We start from the raw sequence: 18,014 nt of genomic DNA, 5'->3' as shown, positions 1-18,014 counted from the left end.
AGGCATATTAGCAGGGACCTGGTTTGCAAGTGGAGCAGCTGAGACTCGAACTGGTACCCATATGGGATGCCAGCATTGCAGGTTTTACTACTGCACCAACCCAAGAATACGTGCATACATACATACATATACATATATATAATATTTGAAGATTTATTTATTTATTTGAAATTGAGAGTTAGAGAAAGACACACACACAGATCTTCCATTCACCGTTCACTCCCCAGATAGATACAATGGCCATCACTGGGACAAGCTGAAACCAGGAGCCAGGACATTTTCCAGGTCTGCCACATGTGTGGCAGGGGCCCAAGCACTTGGGCAATTTTCTGTTGTCTTCCCAGGCATATTAGCAAGGAGCTGGTTTGGAAGTGGAGCAGCTGGGACCAAACCTGTACCCATATGGGATGCCAGCCCCACAGGCGGCTACTTTACCTGCTATGCCACAATGCAGGCCTCTGTTGTTTGTATTAAGAGACCTATCTTCTTAGTATATTTTTTTTAAGTGTATAATCCAGTATTGCCTACTATAGGGACGATAGTACACAGCAGATGTGTAGCTTTCTTTTCTTATTTAAATGAAACTTTATACCTGTTGATTAGTGAATTCGTAACTTTTCCATTTCCCTGTCCTCAGTCCCCTTTGGAGTTTGAATATTTTAGATACTTCATATAAATGGAATTATGCAGCATTTGCCTTTGTGGGCTTGGCTTATTTCACTTGGAATAATGTCCTCAAGGCTCATCCCTATTGTTGCATATTCAGTAGGCAAGAATTTAATGGTTACTCAAGCACTGTGAGGTGGGCATCTGTTGAAGGGAGTCATGCAGGCTAGTGAAATATTGACATAAGAAAGGGATTTATATTATGTAGCTGCAGAGGGCTCAGTTCATTCCATGCAATGTAAAGCAGGATTCAGCAGCTTCCTGTAAAGAGACTCAGTTCTGGGGCTTACTGGGCTATCTCCACTGCACGGTAGAGGAAGGGAAAGAAGTGAGACCTAATTACGTGTGTGTGTGTGTGTGTGTGTGTGTGCCAGAGGAGTAGCTGGACACTATGAAGATCCCAGAGTCTTTGATCTGTTTCAATCCAAAGAATGGCCACCTGGAAGGGTTCATAGCCACCATTGGTCATACACAGATATCATAGCCAGCATTGTTTACTGTTTCCTATGCTCTGGCAGGAGTAGGGCTCCCAACAGTGGCAAAAATGCCAAGGGCAGGAGTAAACTCCATGAAGAAAAATCTAGTGTGGCTTAGGTAGAACCTCAAAGCTCTAATCAGTTAAACTTGACCTCTAAGCAGAGCAGCAGTCATGATGAGTGCAAGGTGTCCGGTGCGTAACAAATCTTCCCAGGCAGATGAATCAATTAATCCACAGACTTTTATTGGGGTTCCACTCCTGGGTGAGGTTCACAGGTCCCAACAGAGCAACAGAGCGGGGACCGGGGAAGTCGCGCATCAGAGGTTGGGAGGGCTTCTTTTATAGATATGGGGCATGGGGGTTAAAGGTTGAGGCAGGTCTGATCCTCATTGGTTGACCTTTAGGCACCCGTGGGGACCTTGACAAGGACTTTTCTTCCCTGAAAGTATTGGGTAGGGACTCTCCATTCCCGGAAGTATAGGCCTTTTCTCCTTGCGGATCCCAAAGCTACCATCCCGACCTTTTGATGATAGGAAAGGGGGCGACGATGAGTCTGGCTACTTCCTGCTGACTGGGGATGTCGTCTACAGGGGCCTGCTGTGGGTATCTTGGGGCTCCACAGGGACAGCATGTATGGATGGAGAAGCATCTGGTTGACCGCTACTCTGGAGGCCAGAATCGCCGGCCCCAGCTCTGTTGCTCTCTTGGGACTAGTGAACCTCGCACGTGAGCAGAATCCCAGCTTGTGAATTAATAGATTCGTCTGCCTGGGAAGATTCGTTACGCGCCAGACACCTTGCAACGAGGGCAAGTCAATGGGTTTCCCAGGAACAAGGAACACACTTGAAATATAGAAAACATGGCCCCCGAATGCCTCCCTTCCATGTCTGTGTTCTAAAGTTCTATACAGATTCTTCTAGATGTGGCCCCAATCTTTCTTTGTGAAGTAGTTTTGCTATTTTGAATGTCCTTGACCTCTCTTAATGTTTATATTTATCTTGAATTTTAATGAACTGCCTTGCTCTGGAAATGTTAGCCATCTTCTGTGTGTGTACCATTGTGAAATTAACTGTATTTCAAGTGGGGAGTCTTCCCTGCCTTGTGAGGGCTGTGTGGACTAGATCAGAATGCTGAAGTTTAAATCCTGGAGGATGAACATCTAGACTGACAATCCAAGACAGTGTCATGGTTGGATTCAGAAATGGGAATATCGTCTCTCCTAAGAAAACAATTCCTATTTCTATGGTCTCAAGGGGCAGCCATCCCTGAAATGGTAAGGGTGGGGATTTCTGCTGTGAATGTCTTACCAGGAAAGCAATAAATCATTGTTGGCAGAGTCCATGGCTTGCACATAGCACTACTTTATTATCTATTCTTCATCAACTCCTTGGTTGAATGGGGCCATCAGGGGTCCAAAGAGGCTTACCTGTATGGAATAAAGCAGGAGAGCACTTGGTTCCATAGTTTGCAAATTAAGCCTTCCAGGAAGTCATTTTGGAACCAGCAAAACCTATCTCTGGATGCATATTCTTATCTTAGGGTGGTATTATGCCTCCATAACCACATTAACTTATTCCCTGAGCAACTTATCCAACCCCTTTGACAATGATTAACTCATGAGATCTCACAGAGTTGTGTCCTGTTGGGCTGGCTCCATTTGTTTGAGGATCTTTATCACCTGGTTGCTATCCTATAATTCCCTGTGTGGCTTGTATTTTATTACTTATTAGCACATCCTTTGGATAGCTAGGCAGGGAAGCAATGTAGAGCAAAAATTTGTTCTAATGTGAAAAGTGTTATAGGAGAGAAGTTTGAAAATCATGATTTAATCATCCAGGGACTATTTGGAAGAGTTGGGCAGACTGTGGAAAATCTGGGGAAAGATGAGAGCAGATCTTCTAAGCAAGTTCTGAAGGAACTGCTGATGTTTGAGGAGGCGAATGCAAGACCCTGTTGGAAATGTCTACTCTCTAAACATTTCGGCAATGTATAAGTATCTTAAGGACAAAGAACATGTTTTGCAAAAATTCTTAGTATTTATTATTGTAAAAATCCTAGACTTCATAAATATTTCGTAAGTGGTTTCTATATAGGATAATGGAGAAGATGTTGTGGCACAGGGGGTTAAGCTGCTGCTTGGGATGCCCACATCCCACATCAGAGTGCCTGGGATTGCGACCTTCTTCTGTTTTTGATCCAGCTTCCTGCTAATGTGCCTTGGAGGCAGCACATGATGGACCAAGTACTTGGGTTCCTGCCACCCATCACAGAGAACTGATGAGTGAAGTTCCTGGCTGCTGGCTTTGTCATGGCTCAGCCCTGGTTGTTCAGATGGAAAATCTCTCTCTCACACATGTTCTGTCCTTCCTTTCCCTCTCTCTCTCCCTACCCCACCCGCTTTCCAAATAAATACATACTGTTTAAAAAAATAAAAATTAATAACTGAGTTGTGCCGCTCTAGAAAACAAAATTTAGAACTACAGAGAAGTAGGCCTTAATGCAGTGTCCAAGGTTAGCAAGGCAAGAGCTCCCAAGTGGGCCCTATATAGCTTCAAATCCCATTTTGAAAGTTAGCTAAATAAATGAAATAAACTGAATACAAACGAAAGTGCTCAAGCCCTTGTTAACTTATCTTGGCAGTGGAGGCAATAATATCAATGTCAGGGAAATGCTAGAAATAGTTGATCAGAATGAATGCAAAAATGTGACCCAGTGTCTGTCACTTAGTTGACAGTCATTAAAAAGAAGCTGATCAGTGGATAATAACTCATTGATAGACACACTCACCAATGGACTGGCTGTTTTAAGCAGAGATTCAGTGGAGAATGAATGATGTGAAAAGATGACCTGTAGAACCCCATCTAGCCAAAGTTCCACATCATCTGCATGAGAGCTTTGGCTGCTGCCTCTTCCCACTCACCTACCTTCCTGATATCTCCATTCTCATCCTATGTCATCAATAGTTGAAAGGCCATGAGTTTCTCCAGAGGGACTCCACCTATACCTCACTCAGTCTATGGCTCTGCTATATAACGCATTTTCTCATTGGAATCAGTTACCCTCCGGCACCCCCTACCACACACACTTTCCCCTAGCCAAGGAGCTACAGCTGTGGTCAGAATCCTCACAATTTGATGCTCTAGCCTTCCTTTGGATTTTTGGGCAAACAAAAAGGATGTCCATGTACATCAAAGGGAGCTGTTTGCACAATCTGGCAGCTTTGAAATGTTTTTCACAGCAAAGGAAGAAATCACAAATACTTTCTGTAATAATAAAAGATAATTTACATTTATCCGCAACCCATACTACTCAAGCCTAAACTCTTTAAATTGCCCAAAGAAATATAAGTTGCCACTACTCACTACATTCCATCATCCTTCTCTTCACCTGCGTAGCCTGCATTGTGCTTTTACAAAGAGCTTCCCAATCCATTATCTCACTCAACCCTCAAATTAACTTGGGAGCCAGGGAGGTCAGACTTCATTCGTCCTCTCTTTTTATTTTTTATTTTAAGAGGAAGCAGACGTGAAGAGAGGTGAAGTGAGTTGTCAGTGGTCAGTGGTCCCACAGTTTGTTTGCTGAGCAGAGGCTTCCTCCCTGTGCTAGGAGGTTATGAGCATTAAAGCAGGAATTTACTAACCGGCCACTGGACTGAGACTGGGAGCTGGTTAGGCATCAAGATATCAGAAGTGTTTCTCTCTCTCTCTAAATGCAGGAAAGCTGTATTTCAAAGAAACATTTTATTATATCTTGTTTGCTAGGGAGTTTGGGTCTAGTGAGTTCATCCATCCCACCCACGATGGTCCCACATCCCTTGGATTTTCAGGGTCTACTGCTGATGATGTTTTTCAGATCCACCCATCTTGCCTAACTCTTCACTTTACAGTTGAGAAAGTTGAGGCCTAGGCTACTGACTGTTTCACGGTGAGATACTGGCAGATCTTTGAATGCCTAGCGTGGTGTTCACTGTGCACCTTTATTCGTTGAACATCTTTTATGTTTTAGATAACAATTTTCATGCCTAAGACCAACACTGACTAACATGACTTTTTGCAAGGGTTGAAAGGCCATGGATCAGTTGAAATGGGATCAGTAAGAGTACACTGAGAAAGCAAATTTTTAATTTAATTTAAATTTTAAAAGCCACATATATCTAGTTGCTATCTTATTGGATAACGTAGATGGACACTGAAATCACCTAGGAGCTTAAAAAACACTAATTCTTGAGTCTCATTGATTTTAATTGACTCAGAATAAGGTCTGCGCAATGGCATTTTTAAAGCTCTACAGTTAATGATGAGGCACAGTCAGGGTCAAGAGACAGTGGTATGGATTTTAAGTTGCAGGAGGGCGAAAACCACATTAGCTCTTTACTTCATTGTACCAGTACCAAGGAATTCAGTGAGATGTTAGCATTCATCCCAAATCTTAGAGAACTTGCTGTGTCCTGAGAAGAGGAAGACATAATCAGAGGCAGAGAATTACTGAAAGCGCCCTGTATTATGTTTTATACAAGGACTGTGTAATCTAGGCTAATGGAAATGGCCACTTCTACCTGTGAGCAGGGAAACGGGAAGACCGAGGGTGGCTGCAGTAATGGTTTTGGTAATGAATTAAAAATAAGGTATTTTTTTTCTCCAGAAATGCATTTGTAGTAATAACTGTCACTGCCAGGCAAGTCAAAATTCATGTCTGTAATTCACAATAGGATTAACCTGGGATTATGGAAAATCTAATTAAGTGCACCATATTATCTGAGACCCACAAAAGCCACTTAACGTTGCCTTTGAAAGTCCTGCCTGTCTTAGAGTGTCCAGCATATGCCTCAGAAAATGTTCTGCACACGTCTCCAAGATCCTTGACTGCTTTGCTGCATCCTCTTCTCCTTTATCCTTAACTTTTAAAAAAAATCCATTACTTTTGATGAATGACATTAATACACCTTAAAAAAAAGAATTGGGTTTCAAAGATTGGATTATTCAAAACAACAATGAGCTCCTTATGAGGCTATCATGGGTGTCTGCTTCCTAAAAATAAAGGCAGGGGATACCTTCTGTAGTATAAGTCGGTCTTTTAAAAATCCATTTGAAAATGCTGCAGGGTTTAGTGTAATCCATGTGATGGGGGAGATTTGGGGAGGCACAGTAGGATTTGAGACCTCCGGAACAACCCGTCCACATTCTGGCAGAAATCAGGCTTCTGACAGTTGGAAACATCTTGATGTCCTGTGTTTCTCACTGTCCACACTGATTTAAGTAGAGCTCAGGTAGGTGGACCTAGTGAATTGGGGTCACAGGATGCATTTCTGGGCAGGAGAGGTTTGAGACACTGCCTCTCCTTTTAGTATTTGTTTCTAAAGACCACAGGGAGCTCTTGTTCTTGGTAAGGCTGCCTTAGGACAATTCCTCCTCTCCTTGTTTGTATGTTAAAAACAGACTTGGAGAGTGGTTCTCTGGAAGACATCAGATTTCAGGGGGAAATCGCAGGCCATTGTCTTTAGCCTAGTTCTCTGATAATCTTGAAAGAATTCTCCCAGGTCCTACCTTACCCATGTCCTTTCTCTTCCAGAACTGGAGCTGGTCGTTTCCATAGAAATGGTTGGAAGTGCAAAATTGCTTTTAAACCAGATTTTGGAGTGAGAGGGCTGGGCAAATGCTATCTGAATTATCTTTCACTTGCTGATGTTTTTTTCTTCCCTTTTGTTTTTCTTCTGAAGAGTGAGGGGTTTAGGTTTTGTTCCTTTTGTCTTTAATTTTGAATATTCAGTAGCATAGTTGTACCTTACTTTCCCACTTGTCTAATAAAAGGCTTAGGTGAAGGTCTGTACAGTGTCATCCAATTCTGAGATTACAGAATTCAATGATGCAGCAAAATCTCTAAACAGCTGACAAAAATTACAGCACTAAGAGTGTCCATTCCAGGTGGAATTCTAGAGCCTAACTCTGCTCTAAACTTGAAACTCGGGCATCTGTCCTCTGGCTTCAGGAAATTTAAAAAGTTCAAGTCCAAATGTCCTTTACTCCCAAATCAGCCCCTTCTCCTAGGGAGGCTGGAAAAACAACCCAGCCTCCTCTATCTGTCTGTGACCAGTTCTCAGGCCTTCTCTGCCTGCGCGGTTTCTAGAATGGCCCTCTCATCCATTCGAGGCTTGTTTTCCAAGCTCAGAGTGTGATTTTTCATGGGACCTCTCACCTGAGCTGTTTGCAATGCCTCCGGGAAGTCTCCTTCCAGGTACACCAGACTCCTCTACTTCCACAGTGCCCCCGGTGGTAGCTGGGAGACACGTGTCCTCATTGAGCTCTTGAAGTGTGTCCAGTCCAAACCGAGATGTGCCTTCAGTATAAAAGGCAGACTGGATTTTAAGACTCAGCTGAATTTTTCAATCAGCTATCTTCATCATTTACATATTGATACCGTAGTAATGTACTATCATTCAGGGTATACTGAATTATAATCTATCTTTAAAATTAATTTTCCCATTTTTAACTTTTTAATGTGGCTTCTGGAAGACTCCCAGTTACATATGACTCATATTTCTATTGGACAACAGTGATCTACTTCACCTCATCCCCTCAGACATTTCTTTTCTTTTTTTTTTTTTTTTTCACTCCCCTGTTGGCCGCAATGGCCGGAGCTGCGCCGATCTGAAGCCAGGAGCTGGAGCTTTTTAAAATTTCTTTTTAAATCTTTTTGACAGGCAGAGTGGACAGTGAGAGAGAGAGACAGAGAGAAAGGTCTTCCTTTTCTGTTGGTTCACCCCCCTCCCCCAATGGCCGCTGCAGCCAGCACACTGCGCTGATCCAGGAGCTAAGAGCCAGGTGCTTCTCCTGGTCTCCCATGTGGGTACAGGGCCCAGGGACTTGGGCCATCCTCCACTGCCTTCCCAGGCCACAGCAGAGAGCTGGCCTGGAAGAGGAGCAACCGGGACAGAATCCGGCACCCCAACTGGGACTAGAACCTGGTGTGCCGGCGCCGCAGCAATTGGATTAGCCTATTGAGCCGCAGCGCCGGCCTAGGAGCTGGAGCTTCCACATGGGCACAGGGGCCTAAAGACTTGGGCCATCCTCCACTGCTCTCCCAGGCCACAGCAGAGAGCCAGATCGGAAGTGGAGCAGCTGGGTCTAGAACCGGCACCCATATGGGATGCTGGCGCTTCAGGCCAGAGCATTAATCCGCTGCGTCACAGCTCTGGTCCCCCCTCAGACATTTCTATGACAGTGCTTAGCAATCTATAATACTGGTTTTTTGGTTTACTCTAACAGAAAGTGGGTTTCTGGAGCCCTTTATGAGGGTTATACCTTGTTGCATGGTGTCTGGTGCTTACAGTTTATAGCAAGGAACTCCAAAAGATTCACTGAATATTAATATGTAATCAATATGTAAATGATTAAGATAGCTTTCAATGTAATGAAAAGATGCTTTTATTTTGGTTCCTGATGCACATTTTCCATGAACTTTTTGAATCTGCCCCATATTGTGAAATTTCATTGAGGGAACATCTCTTCCTTTTCTTCCCAGTCACCTGCCACATGCCAGCCACGCGCTCTGTTACAGTAGAGAGCACCAAGGAAGAGAGCCGCGTCTGCACAGAGGTTACGCTGTATGTGTAGGTACCTCGTGACAGGGACCAGACAAGGGTTTCTGTATGCTTTACCTCTTTTCCTCTCAGCACCCCTGCTTTGAGACCAGTCCTAGCACCCTGAGCCTGACTCACGCGGTCCTAGCGCCCTGAGCGCCCTGAGCCTGGCTCACGCGGTCCTAGCGCCCTGAGCGCCCTGAGCCTGGCTCACGCGGTCCTAGCGCCCTGAGCGCCCTGAGCCTGGCTCACGCGTCCAGTGAGGACTAACTCCTGAGCGCTGGCCCTCCAGCGCCTTCCGTCTCCTCTGCCCTTGCTCTTAGCTGTTCTGTGAGGGCTGCCGCTCTCACCTCCGTTTCTCCTGCTCATGCCTGACAGCTCGGGCCTCTTCCATCTGCTTATGGGAAATCCTGAGTGGATTCACGTGGGTCATCTGGTGAAGTGTGATTCCTGACGCTGGGCTTGTCTGCAGGTTTGCACTGTCCAACCCTAAGTGTCCTTTCCTGTTAAATCCTACGTAAGTGGGGCATAGTACGTGTAGTAGTACATGGTGTAGTACATGCTGTAGTACACGGAGTGGTCCTGCCATCGGGGCCCTAAACCTTCAAAATGAGATGAAAACCTCCATCTGGGAAGGCCACTCTCTCTCGGCACGGCACAGACTCTCAGGCTTCTGCAGCCCTGGAAGACTCCTTTTTGTTTTTTTTGTTTTTTTTTTTTTTGTTTTTTTTTTGTTTTTTTTTAATTTGACAGATAGAGTTAGGCAGTGAGAGAGAGACAGAGAGAAAGGTCTTCCTTCCATTAGTTCACCCCCAAATGGCCGCTACTGCCAGAGCTGCGCCAATCCGAAGCCAGGAGCTAGGTGCCCTTTCCTGGTGTCCCATGTGGGTGCAGGGGCCCAAGCACTTGGGCCATCCTCCACTGCCTTCCCGGGCCACAGCAGAGAACTGGAGTGGAAGAGGAGCAACTGGTACTAGAACCCGGCACCCATATGGGATTCCGGCACCACAGGCGGAGGATCAACCAAGTGAGCCATGGTGCCGGCCCTAGAAGACTCTTGAGAGGCTCCTCCCACAGCCTTCATTTTAAAAAAGGAGAAACTGAGTTGCAGAGAGAGAACTGCATTTTCTGAGGTTGCACAGCAATTCAGTGGCAGAGCCTCTTCCAGAACACATGTGTGGTGACCGTGGTCTGGAGCTCTTTCTAATGTCCCAGACTTCCTTGGAAATTCAAATATGACATTTTCTATATCTGAACAAATGATCTGCTCTGGTTTCTCATGACCAGAGAACCAGCTTCCATTTCCCTCTTGATTATCCTAGGCTGGCTGTTCTGATGGTAACAGAAAGCACTCATGTTAGCCCGTGTGCAGGAGGCTTATTGTCATCCAGAGGATGGACACTGCAGGTGAGCTTAGTAGTACTCAGCCCCATGGAAACTGCAGTAGACAGACCTTGACAGCCATGATCTGTAGAGCATGGGGCGTGCATTCGGCAATTTATGTGGCTTGGGGATAGAAACCATATTTGGCTCTCTTTGGTTTCATTTTTAAAAAGTTATTTTATTGGGGTCAGCCTTATGGCATAGTAGGTTAAGCCTCCGCCTGTGATGCCAGCAACCCATATGGGCGCCGGTTTGAGTCCCGGCTGCTCCATTTCTGCTCCAGTTCCCTGCTAATATGCCTGTGGAAGCAGTGGAAGGTAGCTTAGGTGCTTGGGTCCCTGAACCCACATGGGAGACCCATAAGAAGCCCCTGGCTCCTGGCCCACCCTGGCTGTTGCGGCTATTTGGAGAATGAACCAGCAGATGGAAAATCTCTCTCTCTCTCTCTCTCTCTCTCTCTCTCTCTCTCTCTTTCTATCTCTCTGTAATTCTGTATTTCAAGTAAATATAATAAATCTTTAAAAAGTTATTTTATTATTATTTATTAGACTGAGCAACAGAGAGAGAGGGAGACGAACAGACAGTGGTTACGGCCTTGCTCAGGTGCCTCGCAACGCTCCTGCTTCAGCTGCTTCCCTAACTGCAGAGGGTTCCTGTTATCTTTCACTCGGGTTCTCAAGAGGCTCTGGTTTGCCTAGACTATCATTTGAGCCAGGTTGCACAGTTTGAAGCAATCAACAATTGGCACATGGCTTGGTTGTCACTGGGAAGGGCATAGTCATCTCAGAGTGGGCATGGAGGCTCCGGGCTCTGGAGAGGCTGAATATATGGTTCTTAATCTGGAAAAAGCTGCAGTAGGCCAGTATGGGGAGACAGCACTGATAAGTTAAGGGTTTGTCTGCAGAAGGATTGTCATTGATTCCTCCGTGCTCTTGAATGTATTGATGATTGCACTGGTCACATCTTACCACCATGTACCTGCTTAGACCACGGTCTGACCCTTGTTTGAAGATAGTGTACAGATGGAAGGTGTATTGATATCCTGATGTCCCCAAGGTCCCACCTAAGCCCAGCACCATGAAAATTACTGCTGAATGAAGGGCTGGGCAAATTAAAAAAAAGGTTTATACATATTTACAGCCCCGAGACAAAGGAAGGTTTACGTATAGGCATTTGTTACTACAAATGACATTACATTATGTTAACCATCTGTTTATCATTGCTACTTTGCCCTGATACTCCCTCAGGTATTTTAACTCATGCAAAAGAAAAATTGAAAGTAAGATCGATCTCTTCCCACACATTCATTTAGAGCATTTATTCATAGCCAATGATGACACTACAGACAGTGTTATTTCCTGTATGAGTTGATATATTTTATTCACCTTAATGATTAACATTTAAAAATATTGCAGTGAGAAAAAGCATTTCTTAAAAATTGAATACAGCACAAATAATAAATTCTTCATTGCACATATTGTACTTTATCATCTTATCATTTGAAGATGATTTAATTACCCAAAGAGAGAAATAATCACTACAAGACTCTACAGATGTGAAACTTGGGGCCTTATTTTGGATTCTTATAATTGATTGTGGTCATGAGATCCTAGGATTATAAAGGCTGCCTATATATACTTAAAAATAAGTGGAATTCACATCTACAAAGATTATGTCTGGTATAAAATGCAATGCTGAGTTGCTCATTGGCAATGAATCACGCGCTCCTCTTATGTTGAACACCAGAAACATGGACTGCCAGAGTCCGAGAGTTAAGTAACAGCTCAAAGCCAAGGTTGGGTTTAACAGTCATATAAAAGTGAACTTGAGTTGCTGTGTCACCAACAGTTCAGGGCATGCTTGGGTGAGTTGCTTAATCACTCTTAGCCTCTGTTTTCTCCTCGATAAAATCTGAGTGATAGTTATATGGGGTTTGGTGAAAACGCAATGAAATGGTGTGTATCAAGCACTGAGCATGCAGTCTAGTACCAGAAAAATCAAGCACCTCAGCTAGCATAGTACTTGCTCTTACTACTTAGTTTTATGCAGCCCATAAGTGATGGAAACAGGGTTCAGTCCCAGGTTAACCAGGCACACAGGTAGTGAATGATCTTTCCACTTCCAGAGCTGTATGGTGCTCTGTTTCTCCAGAAGCAAGTACAGACTTAACTGGTAGCAGTTTTTAAATTCCCACCCAAGTTCAGAGGATGTCTTGGTTATTGATAAGCGGCCTTAATTTCTGCATACTCTAACATTTGGATTCAATATCAAAGAATGAAACAGCGTATATGCAATAACCCTTTCCATGGTCCTTGCGGTTTTTTTTTTGTACCTGAAAAGCATTGATTACCCCCAGTTTATGCCAAGCTCTAAGAGTGGAAATCAAGGAAGAAGGAATTTGATTCAATAATTCTTGTACTACTTCCTCTCCCCCATTCTCTGTGATTTCCAAAGACGTAGCATAATTCCTGTGATTTGATTTGAAAGGAGAGACCAGCTCAGTGCTGAGTGATGAGATCTGAACTGGGAATAAAATATGCTTGAATTAATTTGCATAATAGAATCCGATTGGTTACAAAGCTGTGTTTGTTGAAAAAGAGAGCAGAGCCCCTGAGCTCACCAGCAAGGGGACCTTGCAGATACAGAGTGGGGTTTTGAGTTCTGGTGTGGGCTATGACAATACTCTTAATGTAATGATAACCTGTCTTTAACTGTAAATTAGCTACCAGTAAGTGAAAACGGGTCAGCCTGACTGGTCCTTGCAGCTCTGTGGGGAGGAGAAAGCTGCTTTCTGCTATGCTTTTCATCTTTCTTTCTCTCCCTGATAACAATTTCCAGCAGGAGTCCACATATACTTAAACACCCGTATATGTCATTTTCTTTTACGGAGACAAAAGCAGGCACAGCAAGAGAGTTACATGCTCAAGGCACAGTAGCTTATGAGGGACTCTCTGCTCTCCAGACAGAGGGTGAGCCTTCCACTTAGAGCTGGTGGTTTTGCAAATCCATTTTCCTGTCATGTTATTACTCCTGTGACTTTCAACAACATTTATTTTCCCCTCCAAGCAATATGCTCCCATCATAAAATAAAGTCTTCCTGTATGTTTTAGTGAAACCTCAGTGCTTAGGTATCCAGGCATAGTGCTGGAAAAGTGCTTTAATGGAAGGATTGTTCAAGAACTGCCCTGGGGGATCTTTATTAAAACCAATTAGACCACTGATATATTTCCCTGATTATTACCAACGTCAAGGTCTTCTTAGGAGGGCGGTCTCTTATTAATTTTCATAGGAGATTCCTGCAAAGTCTGTCTCACTGAATACATCAATCAGTTCTCTAGATCCTGGAAGCATTTCCTTTTTTTTTTTTTAAATATTTATTTATTTTATTTGAAAGGCAGAGTTACAGAGAGGCAGAGAGAGAGAGAGAGAGAGAGAGAGAGAGAGATTAAAAGAGAAGTCTTCCATCCACTGGTTCACTACCCAAATGGCCACAATGGCCAGAGCTGGGCCGACCCAAAGCCAGGAGCCAGGAGCTTCTTCTGGGTCTCCAATGTAGGTGCAGGGACCCAACAACTTGGGCCATCTTCTACTGCTTTCCCAGGCCATAGCAGAGAGCTGGATTGGAAGTGGAGCAGCCAGGGCTTGAAGCATCACCCATATGGGATGCCGGCACTGTAGGTGGTGGCTTTAACTGCTATGCCACAGTGCTGGGCCTGGAAGCATTTTTTAAAAAGAGAGGAGAAAATAAAAATAATCTCCTTGAATATCTTTCTTTAATTTAAACATTAAACAACTTTGAAACAGAGCTTTAAAAATAAAAAGCAAAGATGAACTGTTGTGTATTGCATTGCATAGGGATTCGGTTGTACTCTGATGTTGATAGGCAGATGTAATCACCTCTTATTTGTCTTCTCTTTCATTGTTGTTATGAATTCCTTTCTGTTCCTCTTTCAGCTTGGTTGATACTTTTTGTCATAGTCTCCCCCATCCCTGTTAGTGCTCTCTAAACTTAAATTAGAGGCAAGTGTTTGACGGACACTGCTTGAGATGCTGCATCCCATATCTGTGGGCCAGAGATGGCGTCCTGGCTCCGCTTTCCATGCTCCTGTCCTTATTATGTGCACCCCAAGAGGCAGCAGGTGGTAATGCAAGTACTTGAGTCCCCACCACTCACGTGGTTCACTAAAATGGAGATCCAGGTTCCTGGCTTCAGCCTGGCCCAGCCTCAGCTATTGTGGACACAGGCAGAGTGAACCAGCAGGTGGAAGATCTCTGTCTATCTCTGCCTGTGTCTCTCTGGTTGTCTGTCTGTCACTGTCCCCATCTCTGTCTCTTTCAAATAAAGTAAATAAGGCTACTGTGTGTGCACAGGAATGTATTTCTAATTTGATCTGCGGCTTCTCTCTGAGAGGCAGTGCAGGTAGAATTGTAGGGGATAAGAATGCCGTCTGTGAAACAAAACATGGAGGGTGCAAACATGTTCTGTAATCTTGGGCAAGTTACTTAATCTTTGTATGCCTCAAACTACTTACTATGAAGTGGGGATAACAATACTTTTTAGAATTATTGTAAAGATTTGACAGTAACTCATGAGAAGCCCTTACATCAGTGTTAGGCAGTTAACACTTGATAAATGTTAATGCTTATTAATATACTCATCATAGTCATATTATTAGTATATATCAAATTACGATATTAGCTTACTTTCTACCATTATGTGGCTTCTAAATGACCATTTATTTTTTAGTTACAATGTCTGTTTCCTTCTGAACTTCAAATACAAACACCAAGAGTTGGTATTGTTCATTAGGTAAGAACAGTTCACATGTCAGCCCCGCTATCTCCAGAAACCAAGCCTTGCACACATTGCTTAATCTATCTGGGCCACTGATTTCTGCATCGTTTAAAGTAAGACTGTCCATGGTGCCCATTCATAAGGTTGATATAGAAATTAATAGATGAGTTAATATTTGTAAAGTTTTTAGAACAGTGGTTTAAAAAATCGTTTGTTAAATAGATGTTCGTTCTGAAAGTAAACAAACAAAAATATGTCCTCAAGTTCTTCTTGTACATAGCTAATATTAACCATTAAAACACCTTTACATATTATATGTAGATATTAAATTACTTAAAATTAGTGAGTTTGATTAATTACTTTTAAGAGCATTTTGGGTAGCAAGCATTTGACACAACAGTTAAGATGCCACTTGGGATACCCATGTCCCCTGTCAGAGTGCCTGGTATATATATATAACAGCTCCTCCAGTTCCAATCCAGCTTCTTGCTAATGCACTTTCCTGGAAGGCAGGAGGGGATTGTTCAAAATCTTTGGTCCTTGACCCTCACATGGGAGTTCTAGAGTATGTTCCAGATTCCTGGCTATGTCCTGGCCAAACCCTGGATGTTGAGGACATTTGGGGATTGAGTCAGCAAGATGGAAGATCTCTCTCTGTCTCTCTGTGTTTCTCTCTGCCTTTCAAATAAAGTGAAAATAAATACATAAATAAATAAAGTGAAGGCAAATTGATTTTTGTATTCTTTCCATTAGAAGAGAGAATCTCTTCTTTTGAACAAAGGGTGAAGATTATTGTTAATTGGTCATGCAGAAACTCTTAAATTCATTAGTACTAAGCAAGAATTTTTTTATAAAGAGAAAAAAAGTTGTCATCTAGTTTCAGCACTTCCTGTGTCAGAAATAATTGTGCTTTACAGCAAAATGGCAGCCAGAAGTAAGAGGTGCAGAGATATCAACTCTAATTAAACCCTTTCTTTCAAATACACTTCACAGTTTATATGCAAGAATAATTTATCGCCATGTGAATGAACACTTAATACTTGGCACGGTACAAAATGGGCAGGATTCCTGCCACACCATCTGTTCTTTCCTTTCTCTTGCTTTTTCTTAAATTTCTGTAGAGGCAACATCCAGTATGAAGCTGAAGTATGTGGTTCAAATCATATGTTTAGTTATTGGACATAATAATTGCTACTAAGAAACAATCCTAACCATTATGAGGTTTCCAGTCTAGTAAGGAGGCAGTATATGAGTCTGAAGAAATACCTCACAGAATCTCACTAGAACTCTAACCAAGAATATGGTGCTGGAGGCCACTTGTAGAACATTTCCCCAGCTCAGGTGGAGACTCCCATGATGTGTTCAGCCTTGTGTGGACACAAAGTTCATGTGATACCACCGATGCTTGGAGGGACTGATGGACATGCCCCAAGTCCTCCACATTGTATGATACAGAAGTGGTGGTCTGATTGTGGCCTATCTGACCTCCACATGTAGTTACTGCCCACTTTAACAAGAGTCATGCTATCCTTTCCTGCTCCTCTCTTCCCTGCACCACTTCTTTCAAACCACATAGCAAAGAATTCATTAATGGGGGTTATTCCTACAATGTGCAAAGCTCACTAGTTTCATTTAGAACCACCGGTGCTGAAATAAGGTATCACCTCACTATCAACATGTCCTCCTCCATGCACAGAATTTTCTGGTATTCCTTCCCACTGGGACTGGGGGTGTCTGTGAGGCAGTCAGGTTCCGAACACCAGGGCTCTGACTGGTATCTGAGTTGCATTCTGGAGAGAAAGGGTGAATTTCCGGAAGAAAGTGTGGGACTCCTGAGAGGGAGCGAGGAGGTTCCTTAGGGGAGAATTAAGCTTTCATCACCAGAAAGCTTAAATCCAGGAACTTGAAGACTGGAGAAAAGAACTAGAGTGCTGGAGGGGGCAGGAATGACCGTGCTCAGAAACCCATAAGGAGTGTGGAAAGGCGAAGATGTTAGAAACTCATCCTCTGTACTGATGAGTAGATGTGCAATGTCTGCGCCAAGAAGACTGTTGAACCAGCTGCTGGGGCATATTGTGCTATTTTACTTCTTCTGGTTTGAGAGAACTTATCAAGTATCCTTTATGAGACTACCAAGCTCATGGAGGATCTTCAGCTTTTTGGGTGAACCGCTGACCAGACAAGAGCTAATCTTGCTCATTGAATTGACACTATAGCCCTACATGATCACTGTAACCTTCACTGACCCACCAATGTGTCAGCAGTAACTTCATCTATATTTCTCCAACATATTTTAGTAACTATCCATTGTTTCTCAGGATCTGTTCCAAGCTGTCTTATAGAAACATGCATTGCCTGCCTTTACCCCCCACTTCATGCTGAAGGTTTTGAGACATACTGTGTTTTTGACCTCTGTGTTTTTGCCTCTGCATGGCATCACTTTCTCTTCCTTCTTTTTAAATTTTTAAAGAGGGATTTATTTATTTGAAAGGCAGTGTTACAGAGAGAGGGAGAGACAGAGAGAGGTATTTTTCATCCATTGGTTTGTTCACTCCCCTAAATGACCACAGTGGCTGGGGCTGGACCAGACCTAAGTCAGGAGCCAGGACTTTTTCTGGTCTCCCACATGGGATGCAGGGGTCCAGAAAGTTGGACCATCTGCAACTGCTTTCCCAGTTGCATTAGGAGGGAGCTGGATTGGAAGTGGAGCAGCCGGGACTTGAACTGGTACCCGTATGGGATGTGGGCCATGTCTAACCCTTCTGTGCCATAGCACTGATCCCACTCCCTTCTTCTTTTTTTTTTTTAAAGATTTATTTATTTATTTTAAAGGTAGCACAACATAGAGGAAGGGAGAAGGAGAGAGAGAGAGACAGAGAGAGAGAGAGAGAGAGAGAAAGAGATATCTTGCATCTTCTGGTTCATTCCCCTAAATGGCCATAACATTGAGGTCTGAGCCAAGCCAAAGCCAGACCAAATGGAGTTCAGATGATAGAGGCTCAAATACTTGGCTCGTCATCTGCTGCCTTCCCATGCATATTAGCAGGAAGTGGATCAGAAATGGAGCTGTAGGGACTTGAACTGGCACAATGAAATTGGATGCCTATGTAATGCTG

At 43.5% G+C, this 18,014-nt stretch overlaps 1 protein-coding gene across 4 annotated transcripts in view; it reads left to right on the top strand.

The window, feature by feature from the left end:
* The window catches only part of CDH11 (cadherin 11), a 163,770-nt gene that overhangs the window by 93,629 nt on the left and 52,127 nt on the right, over positions 1-18,014 (top strand). The gene's annotated exons all lie outside the window — the stretch shown is intronic.

This window comes from Oryctolagus cuniculus, chromosome 18 (genome assembly GCF_051225735.1).
Source record: "Oryctolagus cuniculus isolate XC-2025 breed Fujian yellow rabbit chromosome 18, ASM5122573v1, whole genome shotgun sequence".
Classification (NCBI taxonomy): domain Eukaryota; kingdom Metazoa; phylum Chordata; class Mammalia; order Lagomorpha; family Leporidae; genus Oryctolagus; species Oryctolagus cuniculus.
This window is presented reverse-complemented; position numbering and strand designations above follow the sequence as displayed.